Here is a 19,656-nt window from a genome sequence, read left to right as displayed (position 1 = left end):
GTGAGACGACGCTTCATCCAGTCCTAAACATGCTCAATGCGGGACAGATCCGGAGATCTTGCTGGCCAGGGTAGTTGACTTACACCTTTTAGAGCACGTTGGGTGGCACGGGATACATGCGGACGTGCATTGTCCTGTTGGAACAGCAGGTTCCCTTGCCGGTCTAGGAATGGTAGAACGATGGGTTCGATGACGGTTTGGATGTACCGTGCACTATTCAGTGTCCCCTCGACGATCACCAGTGGTGTACGGCCAGTGTAGGAGATCGCTCCCCACACCATGATGCCGGGTGTTGGCCCTGTGTGCCTCGGTCGTATGCAGTCCTGATTGTGGCGCTCACCTGCACGGCGCCAAACACGCATACGACCATCATTGGCACCAAGGCAGAAGCGACTCTCATCGCTGAAGACGACACGTCTCCATTCGTCCCTCCATTCACGCCTGTCGCGACACCACTGGAGGCGGGCTGCACGATGTTGGGGCGTGAGCGGAAGACGGCCTAACGGTGTGCGGGACCGTAGCCCAGCTTCGTGGAGACGGTTGCGAATGGTCCTCGCCGATACCCCAGGAGCAACAGTGTCCCTAATTTGCTGGGAAGTGGCGGTGCGGTCCCCTACGGCACTGCGTAGGATCCTACGGTCTTGGCGTGCATCCGTGCGTCGCTGCGGTCCGGTCCCAGGTCGACGGGCATGTTCCCCCGCCGCCGACCACTGGCGACAACATCGATGTACTGTGGAGACCTCACGCCCCACGTGTTGAGCAATTCGGTGGTACGTCCACCCGGCCTCCCGCATGCCCACTATACGCCCTCGCTCAAAGTCCCTCAACTGCACATACGGGTCACGTCCACGCTGTCGCGGCATGCTACCAGTGTTAAAGACTGCGATGGAGCTCCGTATGCCACGGCAAACTGGCTGACACTGATGGCGGCGGTGCACAAATGCTGCGCAGCTAGCGCCATTCGACGGCCAACACCGCGGTTCCTGGTGTGTCCGCTGTGCCGTGCGTGTGATCATTGCTTGTACAGCCCTCTCGCAGTGTCCGGAGCAAGTATGGTGGGTCTGACACACCGGTGTCAATGTGTTCTTTTTTCCATTGCCAGGAGTGTATTAAAAATGCCTAGTTGGACCGTGGTTTGAGGTCCAGTTAAATTGTATGTCCTCTTTTACTACAGTTAGAAAGGGAGGGGGAAGTAAAATTACACGTTTCACAGGACTGTGGTGTTAACATCAACCTTCAGATTGGAAAAAGTTTCACTTTTTCTTAGAGAAAATTGTGCCATCAACGGCAGTGTGCTGTTTCTTTCCTGGGACGGAGTCTTTAAATAGAGCTAACCAAGACAAGTATTACTCGATGTCGTAAGTTTTCTGTAGCAAACAAGAGTTAACTCACGCTTCTATTGGCTTCTGCACGCCACGTGGACAAGCTGGGTGATAGGATGAGGATATAAATGCGTACACAGTGGATTATCAGAGGTTACAAGGAGCATATTAGGTGGTTGGTTAATACTATATAGTGTTATCCCTAAGTTAAACACGAAACATGTGGTCACAGATACAATATCAAGAAATCTGCACGTAGCAAAGGTCTGCATCGGTATAATTGTTCTTTTAGTCTGAGGAATTAAGTGCCAGCAACAAACATATAAATTTAGTGAGGAATCTACATTTTTTCAGTATAAATCGTCAGGTGTGACTGGATTAGTCCTTAAGTCTAGGACATGTGAATTCACAGTCTGTAGCCTTGATCCTTCCCTAATAATTATACATGTAATGAAGAAAGATTGGATGGGAATATGAGCGAATAAACTGAATCTGCTTTCTGCGTGATTCGTCCCAGCACATAATATACAATGGTCCTGCATGCTGGCTGAGAATGATCCATTCAACTCCGCCAACCAATAGGACTAAACTCACTCACCACGTCACCCAAATCGCTAACGGCTGGAAGTCACAATACCCTCAAGCACTTCACGAACACGACAGGCTCTCAGATCAAATACTTTGGTGCAACTGCGCACCACTGATCTAGTTGCAACAAGCTTAGAGAGGTAGAAACTCGAGTTTGAATTTGTATATGATAGCTGAATGGATATCAGCAATTTTAAGTTTTTTGACAATGTAAACAGGGGAAGCAGCTATTACACAGGGTGATTCAGCTGCAACACCTCCAAATATCGTGTGTAAGTTTTTCATATTCTCTTTCTTGCTACAAGCAAACTATTAATCCTACAGGAAAAATGAACAGGGCCTTTTTATAGGAAAATTAATGTATTTAACTTCTGTACTAGATTACATTTTCGTTGGAGGTCACGGCTTTTTATTCAAGCAAATCGCGTTTGAAGGTCAGTTTTGTACATTTTGTTGAATAATTCGAAAACTATAGTCTCTTGCGAAAACGCGTCCCCATACAAAATCTAACTACGTTATATTTCCTACAGAAAGACCCTGATAGTTTTTTCCTGTAGGACTAATGGTTTGCACGTAGCAAGTGAGAGAATATAAAAATCTTGTGCGTGGTATTTGAAGACATTGGGGGTTGCATAACACCCAAGGGTAGGAGCAGGTGAATCACCGTGTGAAACATATTTGCCCTAAATCGTATTTTTATAGCTCGATGCGGAGGTACAACCTAGTTTCTAAAGGTAATCACGCATGAAAAGTATTAAATGCACTTTTCGTAAAAGTTTAGGTGGAGGTAGTTACAATTGTACGTCAATACATGGTTCAGTTGGTTTGTTACGTCAAAAGTTTCATTAAATCTAATGGAGCTTTTACTTATCGACCTAATGGAATGTGGAGTTGAGCAGCGTCTATTCCTGTCACATCACTCTATGGCCGATATCCAATAGGGAAGGCACCAAGATAATTAGGAACTCAGAGTTGACAAAGCACCGAAACCAGATAAACTACCAGACGGCATTAGACGAAGGAGACCGCAAACACACACAAAAACCTTTAGACAAGGATGTTCCTAGCCTGATAAATTGCTTCAAATTACTTTAATCAATTGCTTTATAGTTTCTGTACTACTGAGGGGAAACTCGCATTACGATCTCCATTCTTCCAAAGTGCCTTACGTGCGTGCCAAATAAATTTCACGGTCCAAAAAGGCTGCGTGTTAGCGCATAATCACTCCTAAATCGAGAAACCAGTGTATCTACGGCAGCGTGTTGTGTTTTGTTTCTGGCGCATCGGATGCGTGAGTTACGAGCATTACATCCCCTCGGAACTAAAAAAAAATCAATTTAGATGCTGATGCAGTTTTTTGCGTCCGAAGTAGCAGCGCTACTTCTTCAGGAGTGTTAAGCCCTTCCTCTGTAATTACAGCGTAACATTTGATTTATTTCATTACTGGTGAACCTTCTTCCCTATGCTTCAGTGACACAAGCCTGAATTTTCAGCAATGCTAACATTTATGGTTTACTGACGTTATTTCCGAATTTAGGATAGCTCTAGCAATTACAATGTTATTGGTTATTGAGAGAGACAGCTGGCGCTTTATGCGCATGAAGTAAAGAGTGCTACCGACAGTGGATCTCAAATTGATACCGTATTTCTACATAGCCGGAAGCATGGAGGGGGGAGGGGTAAATATCGTAAGGGGAACCCATGAGATGAATACAGTAAGCAGAATGAGAAGAATGTAGGTTCTAGTACCTATTCGGAAGCGAAGAGTAGCATGGAGAGCTCCAGCAAACCAGTCTTCATACTGAAGACCACTACGACAATAACAACAACAAAAACAACTGTGAGAGAAGATGTAGGAAGTAGGATTCATGAACCGAAGTCGACTTCACAATTCGAAACATTTATTTAAATTAAAAACGAACGTGGGATCTTGTTGCAATGCCAACTCTCGAAAATCAAATGCATAGAAAACTGACATGAAACTCTGACATTAATTATGTGGGACTTTGATTGGCATCTTTAAGAAGACTGAAAGAAGAACGAAATCAGTCCCTCATGTGCAAAGCAAACACGTTCAAATAAAAGAGGGGAAATAAGCCAATGAATTTCGTATTCAAGATGCTCAAGTAACCAGATAAATACGAACTGCTCAGGGTACGAACTCAAACCTATGTAACTAACACCACTCGCTACAGCAAAAAGCGACACTTGCATCTCCAGACTGCACAGTCAGCATGGGACGTCAGCCAGAAAGGGAATGATAGTCGGAAGGGGGGACTCCCACGAAACGAACGCCAAAAATGACAAGTTCTGTGTTCTCAGCCCAAACTCTATTTGCAGAGGCAGAAGCAAGCTGACGGCCAATGTGACGAACATAGGTGTACGCTGAAGCATGAAAGTAGATGGGAACGCTCCGAAGTTTTCTTGATACAGCGTACAAATACACATAGAGAATTTCTAAGATTGATTCCGAGTTGAATCTAAGCTAATCTAATTTCTGAGGGGTCTTCCACTATTGGAGGATGCAGCACACACAGAAGGTGAAGCAATACACATAATTGGCGGAAAAGAAATACTAACGAGATGGAGCTAAATTTCTCACATTTCATGGTAGGGAAATGGCAGGATTCTTGATGATATCCATGCTCAATACAAACTTCCTAAATCTCAAATGGGCACTTGAGGGCTAAGAGTCGTTGCGGCCGCGCTTCAGGGATTAACTTCCGCAAACCGCAACTTCAGAATACGCCGAACACGTCCTGCGAACCACCTCGGAATTGACATCCACTTTGAGCAACAAATAAGCAGACAGTAAGCAACAAATTGCACACAATGGTTTATAACAACAAAGACATACACAGGGTGGGTCGTCTAGTAAAGAGAAAAGGATTCAACATAGCAGAACCAGAAATACAAGACAGAAGAGAATTGGAACTATACAGCCAGTCTAGAGTACCAGTATATTTACTAACTTGCAAATTCTGTCATTCTGTATATGTGAGTCAAACAAACTTGATGGATATACATCACTGTGCAATAAAACCCTCTTTGCACACTAGAAGAACTACATAAACAACGAAACTTCCTGGCAGATTAAAACTGTGTGCCCGACAGAGACTCGAACTCGGGACCTTTGCCTTTCGCGGGCAAGTGCTCTACCATCTGAGCTACCGAAGCACGACTCACGCCCGGTACTAACAGCTTTACTTCTGCCAGTATCTCGTCTCCTACCTTCCAAACTTTACAGAAGCTCTCCTGTGAAACTTGCAGAACTAGCACTCCTGAAAGATAGGATACTGTGGAGACATGGCTTAGCCACAGCCTGGGGGATGTTTCCAGAATGAGATTTTCACTCTGCAGCGGAGTGTGCGCTGATATGAAACTTCCTGGCAGATTAAAACTGTGTGCCCGACCGAGACTCGAACTCGGGACCTTTGCCTTTCGCAGGAGAGCTTGTGTAAAGTTTGGAAGGTAGGAGACGAGACACTGGCAGAAGTAAAGCTGTGAGTACCGGGCGTGAGTCGTGCTTCGGTAGCGAAAGGCAAAGGTCCCGAGTTCGAGTCTCGGTCGGGCACACAGTTTTAATCTGCCAGGAAGTTTCATATCAGCGCACACTCCGCTGCAGAGCGAAAATCTCATTCTGGAAACATCCCCCAGGCTGTGGCTAAGCCGTGTCTCCAAAGTATCCTTTCTTTCAGGAGTGCTAGTTCTGCAAGTTTCGCAGGAGAGCTTCTGTAAAGTTTGGAAGGTAGGAGACGAGATACTGGCAGAAGTAAAGCTGTGAGTGTGGTGTCACCGCCAGACACCACACTTACTAGGTGGTAGCCTTTAAATGGCCGCGGTCCGTTAGTATACGTCGGACCCGCGTGTCACCACTATCAGTGATTGCAGACCGAGCGCCACCACACGGCAGGTCTAGAGAGACTTCCTAGCACTCGCCCCAGTTGTACAACCGACTTTGCTAGCGATGGTTCACTGGCAAAATACGCTCTCATTTGCCGAGACGATAGTTAGCATAGCCTTCAGCTACGTCATTTGCTACGACCTAGCAAGTCGCCATTACCAGTTACTATTGATACTGTAATAATGTACCGTCAAGACCGACGTTCACCATTAATGGATTAAAGTTAAGTATTCCACCAGCTACGTCCGTTTTTTCTAAATTCTAATTTCTTTGTCCTGTTCCAGGCCTCACGCCAGCCTGCGTGAGCTAAAACGCGTGCGTTTCGGCTTCCTCTAGTAACCCGGTGTTGGCTCTCCTGCCAACCCACAACAGTGAGTACCAGGCGTGAGTCGTGCTTCGGTAGCTCAGATGGTAGAGCACTTGCCCGCGAAAGGCAAAGGTCCCGAGTTCGAGTCTCGGTCGGGGACACAGTTTTAATCTGCCAGGAAGTTTCATATCAGCGCACACTCCGCTGCAGAGTGAAAATCTCATTCTGGATACATAAATAACACACAGCCCAGAACTGCATATGATCAGCCTCTAACATTAAATTATCTTCTCCCCATACTGTACACCATTTACTGTACCTGCCTATCCAATACACTGCTCTCTGACTCCAGCCGACATCCTCCCTCGTCCTCCTCCTCCTCTCTCTCTCTCTCTCCCTCTCTCTCTCTCTCCTCTCTCCCTCCCTTTCTTGGAAACACACACACACACACACACACACACACACACACACACACACACACACACATACACGTACGCTCGTACACACGCACACACATAAACTAAACACCACAAACGTCTACAACACATCACATCCGAGCGTCACAGTCCAACCAAACATGCTACGAGATAAATGAACACTACACAGCCAAAAACAATTAGGAATGCTGGCGCAAACTCTTTGTTTGGAAAACAAATCGAGAAAAAGCATGTGTAACGTCAAAATCGAAAGAAATAAACGTGTTATCTCCACACAAACGAAGTGAAAACATCACAACATCAAACACTGTAAGTAACACGGCAAATAACACGTTAACTATTGATTCTCGCTCGGAACTGCATAATAAACAGAAAAATAAGATAACGTATTGCGGATTGCGTATGACTGACTGTAGATTGCGTAGTTGATCTAAAAGTATGCATAAACATCTCATAGCTTATTGTGAAGTATGTAAACCAATGCATACATCCATTTTATTTCCAAATGTACTAAGAACTAGTACCTATAGACATACCGTAAATGCTGACCGCGGTGGCCGAGCGGTTCTAGGCGCTTAAGTCCGGAACCGCGCGAGTGCTATGGTCGCAGGTTCGAATCCTGCCTCGGGCATGGATGTGTGTGATGTTCTTAGGTTAGTTAGGTTTAAGTAATTTTAAGTTCTAGGGGACTGATGACCTCAGATGTTAAGTCACATAGTGCTCAGAGCCATTTGAACCATACCGCAAATAACCAACATAGCCTCTTCACAGGGACACGTGTCTCTAGTCGGTACTGCAGGAAACCAATATAAAATATTTGACAATAGTTGAACATTTCACAAATGTAAAAATTTTCTACCAAAAATTTCCTTAAAGGCTAACATGTAATAGTCATTTTGCAGAATGAAAATAAACAAATAAATCCACTGAAGGTGACACAAAAGGTGAGGAAACATGTGTGGGTGAAAACAGATCTAAAGAGGCGTCTTGCATAAGTTTTTTGAGCAAAGCCTTCTTCACTGCAAGTCCACAGTAGACACGGGATGCCCCACAATCGCCGGCCGCTGTGGACGAGCGGTTCTAGGCGCTTCAGTCTGGAACCGCGCGACTGCTACGGTCCCAGGTTCGAATCCTACCTCGGGCATGGATGTGTGTGACGTCCTTAGGTTAGTTAGGTTTAAGTAGTTCGAAGTTCTAGGGGACTGATGACCTCAGATGTTAAGTCCCATAGCGCTCAGAGCCATTTGAACCATTTTCCACACAATGCGCACCTTTATGTGAGAAGTTTTCAGCTACCACCCAATAATTATTACTGCCCACTTCGTATATGCCATAACGCGTAACAGAACTGATATAGGATCGACAAGCGATCTGCACCAGTCGTGTTACAAATTGCAAACACAATATGGGACGTACAGAACACGAAACCTCGTGAGAAAAAGACGCTGTTTACTTTCTGACGATGCTACGGACAGATGGATGGCAGAGGTGCCGCCCACATGTGCAGAGCCTAAGCGAGCGTGCGGCAGCAGTGACGAGTTTGAGTTCCTCTGCCGGTCCCGGCCGGCCATCTGCAGCTCCTCGCGGGCGCTCACCCACCCACACACCCACGCACGCGCGTTCGCCGCTGATAGTTTTATTGTGGGAGTTCCTCCGGCCGGAGTTTGCGGCTGCCGCTCCAAGTTGGTCTTCCGGCTGGCGCCAAGTCGACCCCAACTGGCGCCAACTCCGTGCGCGCTCCTCGGAGCTTGCCGCCGCGCCGGTTCCGGGAATCTCTCGACAGCCGCCGCTTTCTTGCCGCGTCTGCTGCTCCGCGCGCCGTAAGAGGAAGGCTCTCCATCCGACGCATGACGGCTCTCCCAACTACGGCCGCGTCACGCCGCCATATAAACAGCTTACACAGCGATTCCACGCCGCTTTAAAACATGAGGCGTGTCAGAGGTCAGTTGGATATTGTAAGCACGACGGAAGAATTCCGCATTGTCGTTTAGAGAACAAAATAAGAGCTTCCCGTGTATCGGACCACAATCGTAACTGGATACAGAATTTTCTCGCAGGTATAATTTAACCTGTCGTTCTCAACGGAACTGGATCGACTAAATGAAAGAAGCTTTTGGGGGTACGCCAAGAGTGCTATAGGGCCACGACTACACTGAAGCGCCAAAGAAACTTGTATAGGCATGCGTATTCAAATGCAGGGCAGAATAGGACGCTGCGGTTGGCAAAGCCTATACAAGACAACAAGTGTCTGTAGCAGTTGTTAGATCGCCATCTAGAAATATCACTCCAACGTCCAAAATTGCTACAGAGTGGCTCCAGGAACACTCTTCTGTTTACTGTGTATATCTGGGATGCCTTGCAACGTGCTGTACAGAAAAGATCTTCTTCCCCTCGTACTCTTACGAATTTATGGACAGCCCTGCAGGATTCTTGGTGTAAATTCCTTCCAGCACTATTTCAGACATTATTGTGCTCGCGGGGGCCCTATACGATATTAGGCACGTGTACCAGTTTCTTTGGCTCTTCGGTGTATAAATTATAGGCTGAACGTACTGAGGAATGAATAAATGTTGTGCATTGAAGTTGTAAATAATGAAAATGCTTAAGTACTTCGTCAAAGCTGTTAAAAATTGGCTGAGCCTGTTTCACCGTCGTTTAGACTTCAGTGTCAATAATGCTGCTATACACCTGTAAACAACACTCAATAATCGGTCGAACGAGTATTTTGTAAGCCACCTCCTTCGTGGATGAGCTACATTCTTCTAACAAATCTCAGACAAGCATCTGCTTTTAGTAACTGCAGTTTGTTTTATCTAGTAATTTCGCTTTAGGTCGCTCCTGAAGGCTACTTCTAGATAGTTTACGTTAGTTACTGTGACCAGCGGTTTCTCGCCAATAGTGTAATTCAGAAGAAGTGGTTCTCTTTGCATACATATGCCCAATACACTAAATTTATTTATGTCCGGGGCCAACTACCCGTTCCTGCACCAATGGTCGCTTCCCTGCTGGCTTCCTGTATTTCGCTACAGCTTTCTGCCGTTGCAACCCTCCTACAGGTAACAGTATACACCACGAATATCGTCTCGGAACAGCCAACGTTATCGAATGGCGATATACACATACAGAGATGGTGGTAGTGTCGCGTACAGAAGGTATGAAAGGGCAGTGCATTGGCGGAGCTGCCATTCGTACCCAGGTGATTTATGTGAAAAGGTCACCGACGTGATAATGGCCGCACGACGGGAATCAACAGACGCTAAACGCAGAATGGTAGTTGAAACTAACGCGCGGGAGTTTCCATTTCCGAAATCTTTTGCAAATTCAGTATTCCGAGATCCAAATTGTCAAAAGTGTGCCCAGAATATCAAATTTCAGGCATTAGCTCTCACCACAGAGAATGCTGTGGTCGACGGCTTTCACTTAACGAACGAGAGCAGCGGCATTTGGAGAAATCTGTCAGTGCTGACAGACAAGCAACGCTGTTTGAAATAAACGCAGAAATCAATGTGGGATGTATGAAGAACGTATCCGTTAGGGCAGCGCGGGGAAATATGGAGTTACTGGGCTATGGCTGGAGAACTGTGAAGCGAGTACTGTTGCCAACAGCATGATGTAGCCTGCAGCACCTCTTCTGGGCTCGTGACCTTGTCGCTTGGACTCTAGACGGCTGAAAAGCTGTGGCCTGGTCAGATGAATCACGATTTCATGTAGTAAGAGCTGATGGTAGGGTTCGAGTGTGGCGGAATGCCCACAAAGCCATGGACCCAAGTTGTCAACAAGGCACTGTGCGAACTGATGGTACCTCCGCAATGGTGTGGCCTGTATTTTCATAGATTGGACTGGGTCGTCTGGCCCAGATGAACCACTCATAGACTGGAAAAGTTTATTCATGGACTTCATGTTCCCAAACAACGATGGAATTTTTATTGGTGTCAATATTCCATGTCACCGGGCCACCATTGTTCGCGATTGGTTTCAAGAACATTCTGGACAATTCGAGAAAATGATTTGGCGTCCCATATCAACTGACATGAATCCCATCGAACATTTATGGGATATAATCGAGAAATCAGTTCATGCACATACCATGCACGTGGAATACTTCCGCAGTTGTGGACAGCCGTAGAGGCAGCATAGCTCAGTATTTCTGCAGGGGACTTCCAACGACTTGTTTAGCCCATGCTTCATTGAGTAGCTGCACTAAACTGGGAAAAAGGACGTTCGACACGATATTAGGAGATTTCCCACGACATTTAAACACCTCTTTGTGTGTGGTAAATACACTGAAGAGCCAAATAAACTGGTACATCTGCCTAATATCGTGTAGGGCCCCCGCGAGCACGCAAAAGTGCTGCAACAGGACATGACATGGACTCGACTAATGTGTGAAGTAGTGCTGGAGGGAAATGATACCATGAATCCTGGCTGGCTGGTTCAAATGGCTCTGAGCACTATGTGACTTAACATCTATGGTCATCAGTCCCCTAGAACTTAGAACTACTTAAACCTAACTAACCTAAGGACATCACACAACACCTAGCCATCACGAGGCAGAGAAAATCCCTGACCCCGCCGGGAATCGAACCCGGGAACCCGGGCGTGGGAAGCGTGAACGCTACCGCACGACCACGAGATGCGGGCATGAATCCTGGAAGCTATCCATAAATCAGTAAGAGTACGAGGGGGTAGAGATCTCTTCTGAACAACACGTTGCAATGCATCCCAGATGTGCTCAATAATGTTCAAGTCTGGGGAGCTTGGCGGCCAGTAGAAGTATTTAAACTAAGAAGAGTGTTCGTGGAGCCACTCTGTAGCAATTCTGAATGTGCGGGGTGTCGCATTGTCCTGCTGGAATTGCCCACGTCTGCACAATGGACATGAATGGGTGCAGGTGGTCAGACAGGATGCATACGTACGTGTCACCTGTCAGAGTCGTATCTAGACGTATCAGAGGTCCCATATCACTCCAACTGCACACTTCCAACACCATTGCAGACCCTCCACCAGTTTGAACAGTCTCCTTCTGACAGGCATGGTCCATGGATTCATGAGGTTGTCTCTATAAGGGTACATGTCCAACCTCTCGATACAATTTGAAACGAGACTCGTCCAACTAGGCAATATTTTTCCAGTCATCAACAGCCCAATGTCGGTGTTGGCGGGCCCAGGCGAGACGTAAAGCTCTGTGTCGTGCATTCATCAAGGGTACACGAGTGGGCCTTCGGCTCCGAAAGTCCATATCGATGATGATTCGTTGAATGGTTCGCACGCTGACACTTGTTGATGGCCCAGCGTTGAAATCTGCAGCGATTTGCCTAGGGGTTGCACCTCTGTCAGCAGTAACCGCTCTAACGACTGAGCCAAACAATTGTTGTCTTAAATAGACGTTTCTGACTGCAGAGCCGTATTCTGCTTGTTTACATACCTCTGCATTGAATACGCATGCCTATATCAGTTTCTTTGGCGCTTCAGTGTATGCGTAAACTTTTGTAGTCATTATTATAATAGTGAAAACCAAATGAATTGTATACATGTCCATATTCTGTTTTAGCTCATTCACATTTTTAAAATACTCATATATATATATATATACATATTTATATTTCTAAAATATGAAAAACTTATTTATGTATAGATATATAACCACCCAATATAGTAATTGAATTTTACGTATGTGCTTATTATGGTGCAGCCCATTCATATAAAATGAAAGAAAAACATATTTACTCATATAACCTTTTGATATAATAAGTGAATTGTGATGTAAAGTAACGAATAAGCACGCCCCGGCTATTGCAGCTTTCAGTTTCATTTGTATTCAATGCAAGCAAGCATACAACGTCTCTGACGTGACACTGTGAACATAATGTACAGTGGAGAGGATGTAGAACAAGTAGCAATATGAGACTTTTACTGCTCTTCTGCCCTTACTAGTACAATTTTCTGTCACAGATTCGTGCCTTTTCTAAAAAATCAGTTTTAATCATCAGCAAAGAAGCCCCATAATCTCCATTGCCTTTACTCTGCTGCTGCTGTGACATGACGTTTGTGCTCCTCGCTGATATCAGCCATGTAAATAAACAAATCTTCACCTGAAGATCATAGTGTGGATCATCGAATCGCGTAGTGTCAAAATAAGTAAGCGACTGATGCAGAAAACTGTTTTATTTGTATCTTTGTCATTCAAGTCCTATGTAACCACTCTCTATTCTTTTTCGTAATTTATGAGTCAAAAAATGTTGTAATTTGTTTTGTGACACAGTAAAAGTGCATAATAATGAATATGATTTATGGATAAAAACCTGCCCTATAACACAAGCCCATAGCGTAATCATCATTACCATACTTTTGAAACGGTGAATTATTGCCCAGGGGCAGACCCTATAAACCAAAGTAGCATGTGTTTCGATGAAATGATGAAAGCGGTCTGATGACGAATTGTATCATTTCGGATAGGGCAACGGCATGACTTCAGTAATGTGTTAAAACCAGTTGTTGTTGGTTGTATTCGTACACCTTCAATAATCTGTATAATATACATTAAGATGAAATTACGAAAAACTTCCGCAAACGTATAAATTAGTCGAAATTGGATCAGCATATGGTTTCTCAAAATGTAATTTGTTGTATATATGCCAGCCGCTGTGACTGAGCGGTTGTAGGCGCTTCAGTCTGGAGCTGCGCGACAGCTACGGTCGCAGGTTCGAATCCTGCCTCGGGTATGGCTGTGTGTGATGTCCTTAGTTAGTTAGGTTTAAGTAGTTCTGAGTTCTAGGGACTGATGACCTTAGATGTTAAGTCTCATAGTGCTCAGAGGCATTTGAAGCATTTTTTTAAATATATTTATCGCTTGGTCGAAGACTACAAACGAATTAAGCGTTAAACTTGCGACCGATACGATGCATTGTAGTGCAACTGATACCACGAGCGTTAATTTTTCTGATTTCTGACAAACGATTTTTATCACTTTATTATGGAACGGTAACAGAAATGAGTGGATTTTGTACACCTATGTTTCGTTCCTGAGTGCCAGCGTGCTAAGCTTTTACTAATTCATAATTAGTCAACCACAGAACAAAGTTTAAGCGCACAACACCTGAACGTCCTGAGTCGGTGTGAGCGGGAGAACTTGATGGGTGAGAATAATACCACAAAGTTTGTGACTCCTCGAAAATCCAAGTACAGTAGTCCTTCAAAATAGTAATGTAACACATTTTTTTCCGAAAGCAGGTTAATTTTATTCAGGATCCCAGTACTCCATATTTGTCCGCACTCTACGGACTACAAAACCCTGTTTCTCAACGTAAACTCCGTTCAGTGAGACGGGCTTAGTCCACTTCACTGGTAGGGACTGTTTGGCAGTATGGTACCACACGACTGCCGATGTCGGAGCCAACGTCTTGCTGCATTAATAACCTCCCTCTTCCCCGTACATATACTGCTTCCCTCGGATTAGATGTAAGTCGGAAGGTGCGAGATCCGGGTTGTGTGGACGAGGAAGAACAGTCCACTGAATTTTTGTGAGCTCTTCTTTGGTGCGCAGACTTCTGAGAGGCCTTCCGTTGACATGGAGATGCATTTCTGTGGCGACGAACACGCTGAAGTCTTTTCTTTTTCTGAGGGTAGCGCAATACACAGTAAGATGTCATGGTCTCCTGACCTTCATTGCTTACATATTCTGCCCTCACAATCATACTCTGCACATCAAGACGCTTCATTTGAACCCAAACTCGATAAGATAAAGTCAATGTTGTATGAATTCATGTAAACAATATGCAAATAACAAGCAAATCACAAGTGCACACTGAGGTTGAAATACTCGAGGCTGGCTTACACACACACATTCAAGACACGACAGTCACAAAAGCTTTCAGTTCAGGAGAGGCAAACCGCACGCCAGGAGGCCGGTCCCTTCAGAGGACGAGTCAGCCTATCTACATCGGCCGGCTACCGCCCGTAGAGCAGACAGCGTTTGCCCGAGTGAAAGGGAGAACAACGCCGTGTTCAGCTTAAAAGCAAATTCCGCTACATTGTGTGGGAGCGCCCAGTCTATGCATTCTTTACAAATATAGCACGCAGTTTCAGAGGTTTTTACAGGGAGACAGCAAACCTCAAATGCCGATGCTACAGATTTCCGGATTGGTCGCCTTAAACGAAACGTCATTCTCCGGTTTTAGAAGAGCAATGCTGATTGGCAGATGATTTTCCTGACACCTTGAGCTGAAGGAGAAATGGAAGAGACTGAAAGATATACCCCTTCACATCTGGCGTGGAGAGGGACCGTTTCGTTGTCGCTCTTGGAGCGAGAACACGTAACGAGAGTGTGTGCACTCGTACGTGTACTCAAAGAGCGAGGAACAAGTCTCTCCTCAGTGCTTCACTGAGAGAGCACCTCTGTCAAGAGCGAATCGGAGTGCGGCTCTATATTGAGCCCTTGCGATTAAGCATTGTTCACTGTGTTGGCCGCCACACTTATTGGGCAGTGTGAACAGACAGAGTTATAGTTAAACATCTGTGAGCGAATTTTTTAGTTGCATCGCGGTGAACTGGTTATCTGACTGGTGTACCACGCCAATAGTTAGACTAGGTGCGGATATGAGTCCCTGACTTCATCAAGGCATAGGGAGAGTTTGATTGGCAAAGGTCAATCCAGATAGAACGAGAGTTATATTATTTGTCAGCAGCGAGTGGCGCAGATAGCAGTCATCACAGCTTACACTATTGTACGCTACAGCTCTTGCAACCCCCATATTTCCTCCACAACAGTACACTTCACTGCATTTCACATGCGACAGCTTCGACCGTACCTAGCAACATTCTAACGGATAATTATTCAAGTTGAGTAGGCGCGGCTCTCAGCCATTCTGCCAAGGCAATAACAATCTTAAACTTTGTATATAAATTTCATTAGCGAATCCTATCCTTAAGAGGTAACTTCACATTACGAAAAGAACCCGGAAATAACTTGTTCAGTTCATAACTAAAAGTGCCATTGTGATTTCTCAGAATTTTTGCAAAAAAAAACAAAACAAAATATTTTCGTTAGTTTCATGTTTTTCATACACTAACGAGCACTACTCCAGTACCCAAGTATCCCACTAGTTACGTAAGAAATTTTGTGAATTTTTGTGTAATTTCCTGACAGCGGACGAATCCAGAAGATATTTATTGCTGAAAATATTTCAGGCATTTCTCTTTAGAACGTTAGGAGGGTCTGTCTGACTTCTGTGTAGTATGGGGGTGCAAATTGCACCTTGCAGGACCACAGGGTAAAGGGTACATCTCAGATTAATCTCTTGCGCAGAATGACAGAATAGCACCCACACGCTCACAACACTTCCGGGTTGATCGTTGCACCGTGAGTTAGGACACCGAACAGAATAACCCCTGCACGACGTTAGACAAAGAATCGTCACGATCGGCCTCGCAACGCATAAGCAATTCCGTACAGATGGTCCTTAGTTTCTCTTTCGGTGTTCTGTTAGGCGGCGAGGAACCGAGCAGGCACACACCTTTGAGTTCCGCAACTGGCGGATGAGTGTGTAACCACTACCGGTAGAGATGTCGAGCTGTGCTGCGTGGCGTTTGATTGTGGTCCGTCGATCATCGCGAATGAGAGTGTCCTCACATCCCAACAGTGCTGGAGTCATAGCTGCGTGCGGCCTGGCCGCACGCGGGAGATCGGACAGGATAGCAGGATCTTGTGATGATAGCATATGTCTCGCTCAACGACTCACCGTGCTTTTGTTCACTGCCAGGTTTCCGTAGACTTTTGCAAGCGCCTATGGGTATCTGAGATGCTCTAGTTTTCTTCCGAAAGAATCTCCATGACAGCTGTCTGTTCGGAACGCACCATTTTGAAGGCTACGTATAGCGCCGACACCTATCGGGACATCTTGAAACCATAGAGGCTGAATCAGGAATATTACGCTATGTCCCGCAACAAATTCTGCACTTTTTTAACCGAAACTGGTCAAGAAAATAAATGTGTTGGCTTTACTGAACGTCCCGCGTCAGTGTGCGATTTGCAGGGGGGGGATGGGGGAGATTTCCCCCCCCCCCCCCTCAGCAATCAGACCATCTCCTCCTCTGGTTTTAGTTTATGCATCCCAACCTGGGATGTTTATTTCCCACGCACTGGAGTAAAACTTTACATATAATTTAAATTTGTGGAGCCGAACACTGAAAGTTTACTACTAATACTATTAATATGCTTGCTTATTAATTTTGAAAAAGTGTTATGTAGTAGTTAAGCATTTCAAAACATTTAGAACTAAATGACAAGACGACGCACGCCACATTTCCGTAGCATGCCACAATGTAGCAAGACGTCGCCCCATCGTAAACGAGGCGTTACAGCCAGGTCTGTATTGTATGGTGGATGTGATGTGTTGTGTACGAAACTAAAACGTGCAATCAGATCCAAACGTCGTGGAAAACTGTGAAGATGTGTCGTCCTGCACCAAGATAACGCTCGCCCACATTCTGCCAAACGGACAACCGACGCAATAAAGGAGTTGATGGTTCAAATGGCGCTGAGCACTATGGGACTTAACTTGTGAGGTCATCAGTCCCCTAGAACTTAGAACTACTTAAACCTAACTAACCTAAGGCCATCACACACACCCATGCCCAAGGCAGGATTCGAACCTGCGACCTTAGCGGAAAGGAGTTGAGATTTTAGGTGCTGGAACATCCACCATACAGTCCACACCTGGCTCCAAGCGATTTTCACATGTTTGGACCCTTAACGGAAGCACTACAGGGAAGAAGATTTGAAGGTGATGAAGACGTCATTGCTGCGGTGCGAAATTGGTTACAGATGCAACCGATAAACATATTTTCTGATGAAATAAAAAAACTCGTAAAACGTCGGGACAACCGCATTGAAGTCCAGGGAGGTTACGTAGAAAAATAACGCATGTTTCAGTTTTCTATCATCAGAATAAGTACAGCTTTTCACAAATGTGCCTTTACTTTTTGAATTCCCCTCGTATACCTGTATGCAGATGATTTTGTAAATAGGCTTTACCTGTAATGTACTTTTAAAGATATAACAAGGGATGGCTTTTCTGATAGTGCATACGCGTGAACAGTGAGTTTCGGCCTTAACATCTACTTATAAGTAACTGTTTAACCATGGGTAACGCCGCGGTCCAAGCTAGCAACATATATAATTACACTAACCCCCTAAGACATTCCCCCCCCCCCCCCCCCCACTGGTAAAAGCACAAATCGCACACAGTCCCACGTTAATGACCAGCTGTGTGTCGGGGACAACCTGCGTGTTCATAGGTGTCTAAAAATCCTCTGTTCTCTCACTGCACCTCCCCTGTCAACTCGGTAGAGCCCGATGGCCTAATACGTAGACGGGAGAGAGGTAGAATTACGTTTTCCGAGTTGTGGGCGCCGGGGCAGGCGCAGTCAGCGGCTGCAGCGGGAGGAAAGAAGAGCGCCCGCTGCCCGCTGACAGGACATAAATCAGCGGCGCGCCGGCCGGCCCAGAACAACCGACAAATTACGGCGGCCACGCCCCGCCCCGCCCCGCCCCCTCCTGCAAAACGGTATCCATCAGGGCGGCCCGGACCACCTCCACTCGTCACGCCGCATTTGCCAGAGGCCGCCGGCCTGTTCATTCCACCAGCTCTGGGATAAGCCACCAGATAACTTCAATTCCGCCAGCGCTTTTTCACAGGGAGTTGCGCCTCGTTTTATTGCTCTAAAAAGGAACAATTCTCTAATGTGACTCCGTCTGTAGCAACTGAGGCCTCATTCACTAACATAAAGTGTTACACAGAGAACACCTTCACCGACTGCCACTAAACTCACGATCTAGTACCTCCACTACATCTAAATCTACATACATACTCTGCGATCCACCATACGGTGCGTGGCGGAGGGTGCCTCGTACCACAACTAGCATCTTCTCTCCCTGCTCCACTCCCAAACCGAACGAGGGAAAAATGACTGCCTATATGCCTCTCTACGAGCCCTAATCTCTCTTATCTTTGTGGTCTTTCCGTGAAATGTAAGTTGGTGGCAGTAAAATTGTACTGCAGTCAGCTTCAAATGCTGGTTCTCTAAATTTCCTCAGTAGCGATTCGCGAAAAGAACGCCCCCTTTCCTCTAGAGACTCCCACCCGCGTTCCTGAAGCATTTCTGTAACACTCGCGTAATGATCACACCTACAAGTAACAAATCTAGCAGCCCGCCTCTGAATTGCTTCTATGCCCTCCCTCAATCCGACGTGATAGGGATCCCAGACGCTCGAGCAGTACTCAAGAATAGGTCATATTAGTGTCTTGTAAGCGGTCTCCTTTACTGATGAACCACGTCTTCGCAAAATTCTACCAATGAACCGAAGACGACTATCCGCCTTCCTCACAACTGCCATTACATGCTTGTCCCACTTCATACCGCTCTGCAATGTTACGCCCAAATATTTAATCGACGTGACTGTGTCAAGCGCTACACTACTAACGGAGTATTCAAACATTACGGGATTCTTTTTCCTATTCATCTCCATTAATTTACATTTAGCTATATTTAGAATTAGACGGCCCATGTGGCCGAGCGGTTCTGGGCGTTACAGTCTGGAACCACGCGACCACTACGGTCGCAGGTTCGAATCCTCCCTCGGGCATGGATGTGTGTGATGTCCTTAGGTTAGTTAGGTTCAAGTAGTTCTAAGTTCTAGGGGACTGATTACCTCAGATGTTAAGTCCCATACTGCTCAGAGCCATTTGAACCATTTGAGCCATTTAGAGTTAGCTGCCATTCTTTACACCAATCACAAATCCTGTCCAAGTCATCTTGTATCCTCCTACAGTCACTCAACGACGACACCTTCCCGTACACCACAGCTTCATCAGCAAACAGCCGCACATTGCTATCCACCCTATCCAAAAGATCATTTATGTAGATGGAAAACAACAGCGGACCTACCACACTTCCCTGGGGCACTCCAGATGATACCCTCACCTCCGATGACCATTCACCATCGAGGACAACCTACTGTGGAATACGTTCATTAAATTTCATGCTGCTGACTTTTAAAGAAGGAGCACGCATATGGAATAGGCCCCCAGGTATTTGAGT

Source organism: Schistocerca americana, chromosome 2 (genome assembly GCF_021461395.2).
Source record: "Schistocerca americana isolate TAMUIC-IGC-003095 chromosome 2, iqSchAmer2.1, whole genome shotgun sequence".
In the NCBI taxonomy this organism is placed as follows: Eukaryota; Metazoa; Arthropoda; class Insecta; order Orthoptera; family Acrididae; genus Schistocerca; species Schistocerca americana.
This window is presented reverse-complemented; position numbering follows the sequence as displayed.